The sequence below is a fragment of the Phragmites australis genome, chromosome 17 (genome assembly GCF_958298935.1).
Source record: "Phragmites australis chromosome 17, lpPhrAust1.1, whole genome shotgun sequence".
Lineage (NCBI taxonomy): Eukaryota > Viridiplantae > Streptophyta > Magnoliopsida > Poales > Poaceae > Phragmites > Phragmites australis.
Genome location: NC_084937.1, coordinates 28,216,747 through 28,229,830, shown reverse-complemented (window position 1 = coordinate 28,229,830; position 13,084 = coordinate 28,216,747).

Below are 13,084 nucleotides of genomic sequence, written 5' to 3'. Positions count from 1 at the left end.
TGCACAGCCAAGTATATCCTTCATTCAGTCCTCTCCTTATGTAAAGGGAATTCCCTACTCCCTATGATCATCTACTCTTTCTATATTCTTATCGAGGGCTAATCCCTTACAATGTATTCAAGGTATACCGGATGATGAGTGCGTGATCAACGTTTTCGGTGACTGTTGGTGAGTGTGTCGAAGGATCTCAAGAACATCGGGGTTTATCCATGTTCAGGTCTCCTTTAGGATAATAGTCTTACGTTCTGTGTATTTTCTTATGAGTTGGATGAATTTATTCCCCTTTTACAAATCCAGTTCTCCCCCTTTATATAGCAGGAGGCGAGGTGTACCATATATATACAAGAGGACTGTGCCAAAAACAGTGATTACCCTATGCCTGAAAAAAGACTGCTACTCATAGGTCATCATTACGGGGGTGGGCATGCTCGACCCGTCCTGCACGCCCGTCCCATCTGCCAAGCATCATCCCACCCACTACAAGCCTGTCACGCTCGCCTGTCAGACCATCATGCTCACCTGTCTGGTCATCCTGTAGTATTAAATGCTACGGGATGTGTCGCACTGTCTCTATACTGAGCCACAACTTTCCCCGTCTAAAGGGTGCCTAGGGAAGAAAATATATGAGTGGATAGCATTAAATGCGATTAGACTTGTTAGGCGAGTACTTGCCTCGTGATCAGTAAGGGCTGGTCGCGGGGTATCTATATGCAACTAGGGAACTCGTCACGCGAGTCCCACCTAGTCGCACAAGGGGAGGGGGGCAGACGTGGTTTTGAAAATATCAGCTACTAGCTGATATCTGCCTGGTGTGGGCTCTCATGATAGGGGACCCTCTTATTCTTTACATTGACAGTAGCCCTCAAGCTCCATCACAGATGGGGTTGACTGAGTGGTTCATCGTATGGTTTCGAGGTTGCTGGACACCATTAGGTTGTGGACGGGCCTGGTCGAATCACTTGGACGATGTAAGATAGAAAGAATGGGGAGTTGGGGCTTCAATTTTCTCGGTAGCCAATTCCAATTCCAAATCATTTGCCAACATGCGGACTCACTTCTCTTTTATGGGATGAAAGCCCTTATCCCAGTTGTCTATTTAAGTGGGTGAATCAAGTACAATAAGTCAGGTCAGAGCTTGTGGTAGAAGATTGGGCTCTGCTATGTAGATCCACTTAACTAGGAAAGAAGTATGCATTGCTAACTGACTGTTTGAACTATCTTAGTTACTAGTAAGTAGCTAATCAAGTCAGAGTAGGGTGGCCGAGAAGCTTCTTGCCCCGTACGAACATAAGTTCGCACATGGAGTGGTCGTCGATGAGGCCCGCTTTTGTGGTACTCTGAAAACCACATTCTGAGTGGAGGTTTAAACGTCCAGAGAGAGAGAGAGAGAGAGAGAGAGAGAGAGAGAGAGAGAGAGAGAGAGATCGTGGGGGAGTAAAAAATGTGAGTGAGAGAGAAACGTGGGAGAGAGAAACATTAACTACCGTCAGACCCGAGGGAATTTTGATTCCTCGCACACACAACCTTCCGAAATTCGAACCGGCTGGACTCTGCGACGGTTGGTATATCGCGTTGGCCCTATAAATTAGAAAGCCAAAGGTTCCCCATGAATCCTTTCGCCACCTCCCATAGCCTCTAAGCCTTTGCGCTCAGAGCCTGTCATCTTCGTCTCCCCCTTTGCTCCCATAGCAACCTCTGCCGCCTTCCGATAGCGTAGCGCTCTGGGAACGAGATAGATTTTCCCAAGTCTAAGTGCAATGCATCGAGGATGAAACAGATACGTGACATCGGCCTACTCCCTCGCCTCCTATCTTTTGGATACCACTCCAGGGAGAGCATGCTTGCTCCCCTCCCGGGAAGGTTATCATGTTTGTTTCCTTCTTCCTGGCCAGCCTCATGCCGACCTTCTCTGAGTTCTTCATCACTGCCATTGCTTTCTACGACATCCACTACCTCCATCTTAACCCTAATTCCATTATCATGTTGAGTATCTTTGCTCACATGTGCAAGAACTTCATTGGGGTCAAGCCGTGTCTCAATCTCTTCCGATTTTTTTTACTCGGCCCTATCGGTGAATGGACCGGCCATCGCGAGCTGTGGGTTCCATCTCCATGTTAGTATCACAGATTCTTACCTCGAGATGGGCCTCAAATCATCATGGTTGAGCTGGAGGGAGGATTTGTTCTACCTATCGACAGACAACGCCTTCGACAAGCTACGCATGCCGAGTGCACCAGCACAGGTCACAAAAAACTGGGGGAGCGCCCCAAAGACAACTCTGGAGCTAGTGACCCTCGCCACTTGGGTCAGCGGCTTGGGGAAACTGGGCTGATGGGATCGGATGTTGTCGCTTGATTTCATCAAGCGCCGGTTGTGCCACTTGCGGAGGAGGGCACATCCGACGTTCTTGTACACTAGGAGCAACGATGATACTCGAGAGAGCTCCATGGGTAACATCATAGTCATTTTCTTTGGCGTTTTTTGCTAGGCGCATGATCCTTTACATGCTCCTACTGTCCAGATCTCACCGATAAGGTTATCGATTCGTGGGTCTGAATCCTAATGTTGGCTGCCTTAAGAAAAGATGGCCCTCCGCGAGGCACTCCTCCGCTATGTGACCTTCCTTCATCAGAGAGGGCTCAGCTCAGATTGGTAAGTTTGGCCTCTCTATGTGATCAATGCCCTAAATCCTTGTCCTAGGAAAGGGTTTATGACTTGGGCCACTGCAGGGTCATCCTGAGGTCGATGTCCTGCATCCGATAGTAGACGAGATCATGGAGGTCATTCAAGACATCAATCCTATCGTCCCAACGACCACCCCATCACCTAGAATCACCCCAGTTGGCTGCCAATCTGGTCGTGATACAGAACAACCGGGTCGTGGCCTCGACTAGACTGCTCGGAGCTAGCCCGTGACCACGGGTGGAGATTCTGCGAGCGATGTGAGACGACAGAGGATTGACCAGCCCTGCACCGACTAGACTCACTCCAGCCAGGCTAGCATCGTCCAGATCTGCTCCGACCAGGCCAGGGGCGATTAGGCAATTATTGGCCAAGGGCCTATGCCAATGGGGAAGAGAGCGGCAGAGGACTTGGCTTCCACGGAAGCATCCAAACGCACCCGTGGGACATCAGCCACCGGCGACTTCACGAGGACGCGACTCATGCTTACCCCTTCGCCCTCACGATAAGTTTCCTATTTAGGTGTAGATGCTTTGGAAAATATCTTTCTTTTTGACTCTGTAATCTATTGCCGTTATAGGTCCTCGACCCCACCACAAGCCCCAATCATAACCCCTCTGGCGCCTTAGCAAGATGTTTCAGCCCCCCAGCCTCTAGTAGCTCCGACGCCGGGAGCACTGGTCGTGACCTTCGTGTATGCGGAGACGGTTGTGGGGCCCGCTCTAGCCTCCTATTTGCTTTCCCAAGTCGCTAGCCTTCCTGCCTCCATCCAAAGACTAATCACCGAGAAGGAAGAGGCGGACAGTAGGTGCGCTGAGCTGGAGAGGCTGGTGGTCGAAGAGAAGGAGGTGAGGCACTTACTTCAGTGAAAGTACCAAGCTTCAACAGGAAAATACCGCGCTCACTGCTGAACATTTGGAACTCAAGGAGGATGAGCAAAAGACCCGTGATATCCTCGAGGAAGCTTTTAAGACAATACGGCGACCCCTGAGGAGCGTCGGGCTGGACGCCAAGGACCCGAAGGAGGAAAGAGCCGCTACGGGCTGGGCGTACGCCATCCACGTCCTGATGGAGAAGTTTGCCTAACTCCTGGGCATCCTGGTGGTGAGGGCCTTGGGGGACGTGACAATGACGGTGAAAGTCGCGACAATGTACGTCCTCAAGTGCTACTGTTATCGCGACCACAACTTCAACCTTGAGACCGTTCAGGAGGGGGTCGTGGCAGCCGGTCCTGCAGCCATGGAGAGGTTGGAGGCTGAGTGTCAAGGGTCAATGGATTTCGTAGGGTCTATCTTTCATGTGGAGACCATCGAGGAGGCCATAGAAGAAGAGTAAACCTCAAACTGTAAGGCTTGTGTTATGCATGACTGAAGCTTTAATTTCTCTGATAAGCATGTGTTGCTACTATGGTCGTAGAGGCCCAGAATTAACCACCCATCTTGCTCGCTCCGAGCCCTTGACCACGCCTATTGACAATACCGACGACCAGCGCAGTCTAGAAGCGATGGCCGAGTGCGAGCTTAGGTTTGCGGTCGAGCGAGAGATCCTCTAAAGCAATTTTTGAGGTGCATTGGCCCTACCACCATTAAGCCATGTGTAGTCCCAGGCTAGTCAAGCAAGACTCGACCAGCTAACTCCTACGTGGTTTGTGACATGTTTTCGTGACCAGCTTGTCGGGAGGAGCTGTTTGCGGTGAAGAGAGACTTGGAGCGAGTGATGACGAAGGACGACCAACAGCGGGTGTGTTTATACGATTGTCTAAGTTAGGCATTCACCCTCATCGACTCATTGCTCTGGGCCGCCGGCATTCAGATCCGCCCCACTCCTGGAGACACCGTGACTAGTCATGTCGATTGGTTCTTGGTAGCCTCCGAGGAGGTGGGTGCGCTTGAGCAGAGGCGTCGCAGGAACATCAACGACCACTTCTTTGTGATTGCAATCCATGGCACCTGCCTTGCATTCGCTTGTGTTAGTGAGCACTTCCCCGACCTGGACCTTATTTCGACAGTCTCTGAAGGCTTCGTTGGCGTTTGGAAGAGCATAGAGGAGCTGCATGACCTTACAGGGTCATTTCTTTTTGCAGCTCATTCTCTGCTTTGGTCCGTCTAGTTTGACCTGCAAAGGGACATCTTCGGATCCTAGAGACACTGAATAAAGTCATCAGAAACAGCCCTCGGGCATCACCAGAGTGGTTATTTTATGAAGCAAGAACCTGCTTTTGAGTAAACATTCCTTGTGTTCATGTGGCGAGTAGGTTCTGAGTGCTTATTACATTTAGGGGGGGGGGGGACCAAGGCCTTCCGTCATGTTCGCTAGTTAGGTTCTTGGCACCTAGGAGAACCCTTGGCACGACAAGCCCTTCGGTGGCGACCAGCGTTTGACCTGAGATAGGGCTTGTGGCTTTGTGATCGTTATCCCTAGACCCTTATATTAGTGGCAGTTTGAATCCCCACCCAAATGGTTTGGTACTCACCAAATGAGCGAACATGCAAAGTAACTAGTAGCACGGAAAAGTAGTAAAAAGAACTATATAATCTAACCTGCTCTAGCCCTCGATTGTCTGGTCGGCAAAAAATCCACCAACTAGGCTGTCAAGCCCTCAAATTGGAAAACTTACCAGCCAGTGGGAGACTGTTCCTTTTCGAGAAATCTTGCAAAACAGAGAGTCTGGCGTTTGAATTGGAAAAGCTTCCAAGCCATGTTCAATACTCGTCCAAAAGATCCTACAAAATAGAGAAACAAACCCATCTTCAAGTAATCCTACACATAGAACTTCCACAACTGAGCTATGTTCCAGAAGTTGTGCAATTCACAGCTATCCTCTGTGGCTAATTTGACCGCACTAGGTCAGGTAACATCGACCACCTTGTAGGGCCCCTCCCACTTGGGGGAGAGCTTATTCTGGCCTACCTTATTTTGGACTTGCCTAAGGACGAGGTCGCCTACAACCAGTGTCATGATAGCGTCTGAGGCTTTGTTGATATCGGGCTGCTCGAATTAGAGCACGATCACGAAACTCTTCGATCAGGTTTATTTCATCCTCCCGCGCGCCATCTGGTCGCTGTCCGAGTAGCTGGTCACTCAAAGAGATTGGGAGAATTACTTTCACGCCAAAGACCAGAAAGAAAGGGGTTTCTGCCCTAGCCCTGTTGTGTGTCGTTCGCAACGACCAGAGTACTATGGGGAGCTCGTCCACCCAGCATCTTGAATAGCTCTAAAGTGGATCAAAGGTTGACAACACCAAAGGAGGTGTTGCCTCAAAAGGTGATGCCTCTAGTGCTCCGTTTCCAAGCGGATGGTTGTGTGAGTCTTTCTTCAAAGACCTCGACCGGGACAGGTTTACGAGAAGAAGCTAGATGAGCCAGCTCATCGGCTAGGAGGTTGTCCTTGCGAGGGACATGCTTGACCTCTAAACAGATAAAGTGTCACTCCAGCCTTGTCACTTCAGTGAGGTATGCCACCATTGTCAGATCAGAGCACTAAAACTTCTTTTGCACTTAGTTCATGACCAGTAGCGAGTCTCCTATCGCTAGCAGGCGCTTTATCCCAAGTGTGGAGGCTGCTCGCATTCTGAACAAGAGGCTCTTATATTCTGCAATATTGTTAGTGGCCGAAAAATATAATTAAACTACATACATGAGGATATCACTGGTCGGTGAAGTCAGGACCACTCCAGCCACTCGCTGCCTTCAGCGTGAATGATTCGTCGAAGTGCATAGTCCAGTGCTCATAAACCTCTACTCGTTGTTCCTGCTTGGGCTCAACAGATGACTACTTGGCCATAAAATTGACCAGCGCATAGGATTTGATAGCCGTTTGTGGGACGAACTAAATATCGAACTCTCCGAGCTCTACTACCTACTTTGTTGTTCTTCTTACTGCATCCCTGCTATAGAGAATTTCTCGAATGGGAAGCGATGAGGTTACCTTGATTTTGTGAGCCTAGAAGTAGTGTCTAAGTTTGTGAGAAACCATCAGTATAGTGTGTATCAGCTTCTAAGCCTATGGATACCAAGACTTCACATTGTATAGGACTTCACTGACGTAGTACACTGGTCACTGAAGACCTTCTCATTCGACGACTAGGACCGCGCTTGCGACCTGGAGGTAGCTGCAACATATATCAAGAGCTCCTCATCTGGTTGAGGAACGATCAGTACAGGAGGCGATGAGAGGTCCCTTTTCAGATCTTGGAAAGTGGCCTCCGCCTTCGGCGTCCATTGGAAGTGGTCATTTTTCTAGAAGTTTGAAGAGTGGTAACCCCTTTTCTCCCAGCCTCGAGATGAACCTGCTAAAAGATACCACACATCCTGTTAGTTTCTGGACTTCCTTTAACCTGGTCGGGGATCTCATCTGGTCAACGACCTTAATCTTGTTGAGGTTCGCTTTTATTCCTCAGCTAGACACGAGGAAGTCGAGCAACTTCTCTAATAATACTCCGAATGTGCATTTCTTGGGGTTCAGCTTCATGCGGTACTTTCGAAGGTTGTCAAACATTTTTCAGAGGTCCATGACCAGGTTGTCCTTGGTCCTACTCTTTATGTCCACATCATCTACATATGCCTCAACGTTCCTACTGAGCTATGGTCACAGAATAAGCTAAATACACCATTGGTAAGTGGCACCGGCACTTTTCAAACCAAAAGATATTTTTACATAACAATAGACCCCAAATGGCGTTACAAAAGTAGTCTTCTCTTCATCTTTCCTACACATGCTAATCTGATGGTACCCTGAGCGGGCACCTAAGAAGCTCAATATATCGCTACTAGCGGTTGAGTCAACAAACTGGTCGATTTGGGGGGAGAGGGAAGGGATACTTTGGGCATGCCTTGTTGAGGCTGGTGAAGTTGACAACATTCTTCACTTATCATTGGGTTTATGGACCATGACTAGGTTAGCTAGCCACTATGGGTACTGCACCTCTTGGATGAAGCCTACTTGCAGGAGCTTGTCAATCTCCTCACGAAGTGCTTCCTTTCGGTCTGCCACGAATCGATGTGCCTTCTGCCTTACTGGTCGTGCGTCCAGTAGCGCTGATAATTCATGCTCGATCACGTCCCTAGAGACTCCGAGCATATCAGACTGGCTCTAAGAAAAGACATCCGTGTTCGCTCGGATGAAAGTGATGAGCACGAGTTCTTATTTGGGGTCCAAGTCAGCCCCTATCTTGACCATCCTGGATGGGTCGGAGTCATTTCGGCAAACCACCTTGAGCCGATCATCTGGACTGACGATGACATAGATATTCACCAAGCGACCACTGGGACCGGTGTTCTCAGGTTGTGATCTAGGAGTCAGCTCGACCATGTCGAGGTTGTCTTTGCGTTGCCAAAAAATATGATAGCCCCCACCAGGCCAGAGATCTTGCTTGCTTGGTAAGTGTAGTGGGTGATGACCATGAATTGGGCCATCGCTAGTCACCCCTGAAAGGACAATGATGTCGCCTAGAGGGGGGGGTGAATAGGCGTTTTAACAAAAATTCAACCCTTTTTACCGTTGGCCTAAACTTGCAGCGGAATATAAACTAACGAGTTTTTCACAAGAGAAAAACCTAAATATGCTAGGCTCAACTAGTGCACAATCACCCTAAATAAGTGTGGAAATTACAATCCTAAGGTGACAAAAATTACTCAATTCTAGCAAGAGATATGCAATAAAACTTAAATTGAAAAAGGCTGAAAATACTGTTCATATGCCTGGAATTACTGTTCACCCCGGAGTCTCCGGTGTAGTCCGGATACTCCGGTGTGTACAGGTCCGGAAACTCCGGTAAAGTCCGGATTCTCCGGTTTCTGTACAGAACAGAGCCCGAAACTGAATAAAATTAATGAGTGGAGAGTTCTAGCTCAAACCAAGTGATGTCGTGTGTTCCCGGAGATGATTCCAAGTAGATTCACGAAGAACCTACACTCAAATACACACAAACAAGTAGATCGAGCAATATGCACAAAGATTTGAGCAAGAACATAAAAGTAAGGAAACAATAGAGGAGACACAAAGATTTGTTTCCCGAAGTTCGGATTCACCACCGTGAATCCTACGTCTCCGTTGAGGAAGCTCCAACGAGCCGGGTCTCTTTCAACCGCTTTCCTCGATCCACTAGCTTTATCTCTTCCCTTTCGGAGGTGAGATCGACCTTCACAAACTTTCCCGCGGCTCACCACACGCGCGGGAGCTCACCGGGCAACACCTAGCCGGCTAGGAGGCTTCACCTCCAAGAGTAACAAACGCAATCAAACTTCTTGCCGAGAACTCAAGTGCTCAAGATCGGATTTTGTTTCACTTGCACTCAATCTTCCAATCTCTCAACCCAACTCACTTTTCTTCTCAAATCACACACTAGAATGGAGTGGGAGAGGTTCTTTTGGCTCTAAAAATGTGTTCTTTTCGTGCCCTTCCAGCAGCCCCAAAGGATGGGGTGAGTGGGGTATAAATAACCCACTCCAAACAACTAGCCGTTACTGTTTTTGACAGAACTGGCCGGAGTATCCGGTGAACACCGGAGTATCCGGCCCTAAATCCAAATACGGCGTCAGAACGGTCACAGAATATGTCAGAACTAGCCGTTACGCTCTTTTCTGGACTTTTACCGGAGTATCCGGCCTACACCGGAGTCTCCGGTCGACACTTAACCCAGAAAACACCCCCGGAGACTTCCCGGAGTCTCTGGCCACTCCAGGTACCGGAGTATCCGGACTTCACCGGAGTATCCGGACTACACCGGAGTCTCCGGCCTTTCCAGGTACCGGAGAATCCGGTCTTCACCGGAGTCTCCGAGTACAGCACAGCTGACCTCCGAAAAACGGCGATAACTTTTGATCCCGGAGTCCGATTTCGACGATTTTGGACTCTATGGAAAGCTTATTCAGAGGGCTACACATCCCAACTGAATTCATGACCTAAAAGACATAGGATCAAATTAGGAACACTCCAAAACCTATTTTGGACACTTCCGCACTTTCCGCTCCGGACTCTTAACAACAAACTCTCACTTTGGGTTTGGTTGGGAACTCTTGAGCACTGAGACACGACAATTAGCTCACGTTGCATCCCTCTTAATAGTGCGGCATACCTATACTCAAATTCAAAGATAAAACTCATTTGAACCACTTTGAGCATTTGAAAACTTTCAAGTACCGCTTCTTTTTCTTTCAAACCTTGAGGGTTGCTAACTTCTATAAAATCTGCACTCCATCTCTTCTTGATTCTTCATATGATTTATGTGAATCATCCATAGCTTCCCATAGCCTCGCACGGTCCATCGGCGCAAAGCCTTCACTCGCTCTTCACCATCGCCTTGGTCCTTCGGCGCCAAGCCATTTGCTTGCCCTTCACCACGGATGGTCCATCGCAGCCGAGTCTTGCTTGCCCTTCACCATTTTGCCATAGAAAACCACTTTGTATTCGACATCTTCAAGGAATTCACTTTTTCATATATGGAGTCCACTTTTGTTCTTCACTCTTGGCATATGTGATTTCAATTCAACTTATGCCTTCTTATAGATCCTAACCCTAACTCACTCTCAAGCACAAAGCACATGGGTTAGTCCGTAAAACCTAAATGACAATATTTATACCTTAAGTTACTTGATCTTCACAAGTAACTTATTAGCCTTCACGCATATTGTCAATCTTCATATAGAACCTAACCCCATTCATTATTAAACACATAGCACACGGGTTAGTCCATAAAACTCTATTAACAAGACATACCTTTAGTTACTTGATCTCCACAAGTAACTTAGCCTTCAAGCTTATTGCTAATCTTATTGAGCTTCTTCTTCTTCTTATGAGCATCACTAAAAGCTCATTTATCTAGATGCATATTTCTCCTCTATGCATCACATCCGATAGAGCTCATTCATCTTGATGTACTTTCAATCTTCCTATTCACCTAGAGTTCATGCATGTCTCTTCTCCATGCATCACCTATTGAACAACCTACTAACAATCTCAACAACATTGTTAGTCCATATGTATTGTCATTAATTACCAAAACCACACATAGGGGCTAGATGCACTTTCAATCTCCCCCATTTTGGTAATTGATGACAATCTCACTAGATGATTATATTTGACGAAATTTAAAGTTCTAAGTATACATGGAGTCCGAAGATGAATGTATACAAAGAACAAGTTTTGGAAATACCAAATATCATAAAGATATTTGATATTGCCAAAACTAGTTTTACTAGCATCAAACACCACAAAGGTTTTGATGTTAGTTAAAAACCAACATATGTATATAGTAAACTCCCCCACAATCTATGCACGCGTGAATGAATTTTGAATATCATTGCATATATTGTCTTTCTCAAATTTTGGACGGAGTTTTCTTTATACATATCAAGCAAGCATGACAAAGTATGTATGAAGATGAATATGCTCATGCAAAGCAGACCTTTCACCTTATTTCTCAAAGGCAACCATTCAAATTCTTCCCTAATTGACATCTTCCCCATATAAGCAAATTATCCTCCATAAGCAAAGCCCTCTTACAAAATATAACATCTAGTCCAAATTCTCCCCCAATTGACATCAATGCCAAAATGGAATCATCGAAACGAATTCTCCCTCAATTGACATCAAATTGGTAAGAATTAAGTAGGACTTGCTAAAAGAGAAATTTTTCCCAAAAATCATTCGAAGCACATTAGCTCTATCCCACAAAAGGAATCATCGAAAGCTAGTGCAAGACCATGTATAGTGTAAACTCCTCATGATATGTGTATTTTCATAATTTGAGTTAAACCAAATACACTTATCCAATTACGAGCTTTGTGAGGAGAACAAGCTACACAATAGGCCAAATGGGTTCAAAGAGATGCCAAAAGAGATTTTAAAAAGGAAATTCCAATTAAAACTTCAAAAGATATCAATTAGATACCTACAAGAGATACCAATTGAAAAAGATGCCAATTAAAATTCCAAAGGATATCAATTGAATACCTATAAGAGATATCAATTGAAAATTCAAAGCATACCAATTGAAACAATTGAAAGAGATACCAATTCCAATTGAAACTAATTCAATTGAAGGCAAATCAAGCATGAGTCCGAAATAAATATCCAAACACAAATGCAATGGATTAGGCTCTAAGTTGAACATAGCAAAATTGTTGACAATATAATGAATTTCTCGTTTATCACAAAGTATCAACATCTCATAAGCATATATGTCCATAAAAGCAATTTAAAGCGGACTACAAACCTCAAGCAAAAGATTTTGCAATTTTCATCAATATTGCATATAGAAGCAACTCAAGCATTTGATATGAAATCTTTTGCATATTTGGGATTGGATGAATCATAAACATCATTATAGAGTTTCCACAAAAATATGCTACTTCAAATTGCTCATATTTGCAATAAAGAGGTTTTAAGCACTTGCAAGAAAAACACATTTTTGCAAGATATTTTCATGATATGATGCAATCTACACAAGATTGAATCTTTGAAATTAAATGCATGAATCAAGAACAAAATACTTGGAGTGATATTAAATTGCTCACTTTGATATGGTCCTTCTCTTGATTCCAATTGAAATTGAAGGAGATGATCTTCTTTGTAGATACCAATTGAAAGATAAAGACCTTCTTCATGAAAAATCCAATTGAAAGGACAAAACCATCTTCATGAATTTCAATTGAAATGAGCTTATACTTGAAAGGACCTTCATTATGATTAATTCAAGCATCCAATGCATCTTCATTGTACCTAAAACTCTTTTAAGTACAATTTGGTCCACAAACTCATTGGGTCCGAAGAGGTTAGCAAAAACACCATATAGAGCAAACTCTCCCATAAACTTGTGCATATTGATATGACATAGAAGTGATAACAATTTAAATTCATACCAATAGATAGAAACCAATTGAAAATATATACCACATGAAGATATATACCAATTGAAGTCAAATGAAAGCTTTATGCACATTTTAGACAATAAAAGCATTTGAGAGAGGCTTACTCTAAATGTAGGATCAAAGAAAGCAAACATGCTATAGATATTAACATTTAAGTCAAACAAGCATGCTCGTCACTTTCAAGATCCAATGAAGATATAATTTGGACAAAAATAGCATATGAGACTTGAAAATACCAAATAAAAGACAAATATCAAAAGGTTGTCCAAATTATATCTAAGATAAAAAGATCAATAAATGATCGCTCTCAAAGTTCAACAAGTGAACTAAGTAAGATTTGAGCATATAAAGAATAGAATTGCATTCATGCTCAAAAACTTATCTCAAGCAAGTATATAGAAAATGATAAAAGCATTGAGATAGCAAGCTTCTATGAACTTCAAGAGGAAAGTTTCCTTGAAGAAACCAATATTCCTAACATAGGAGTTAAATGAAATCTTTCACATAGAAGAAAGTCACTTGAAAACAAGAAT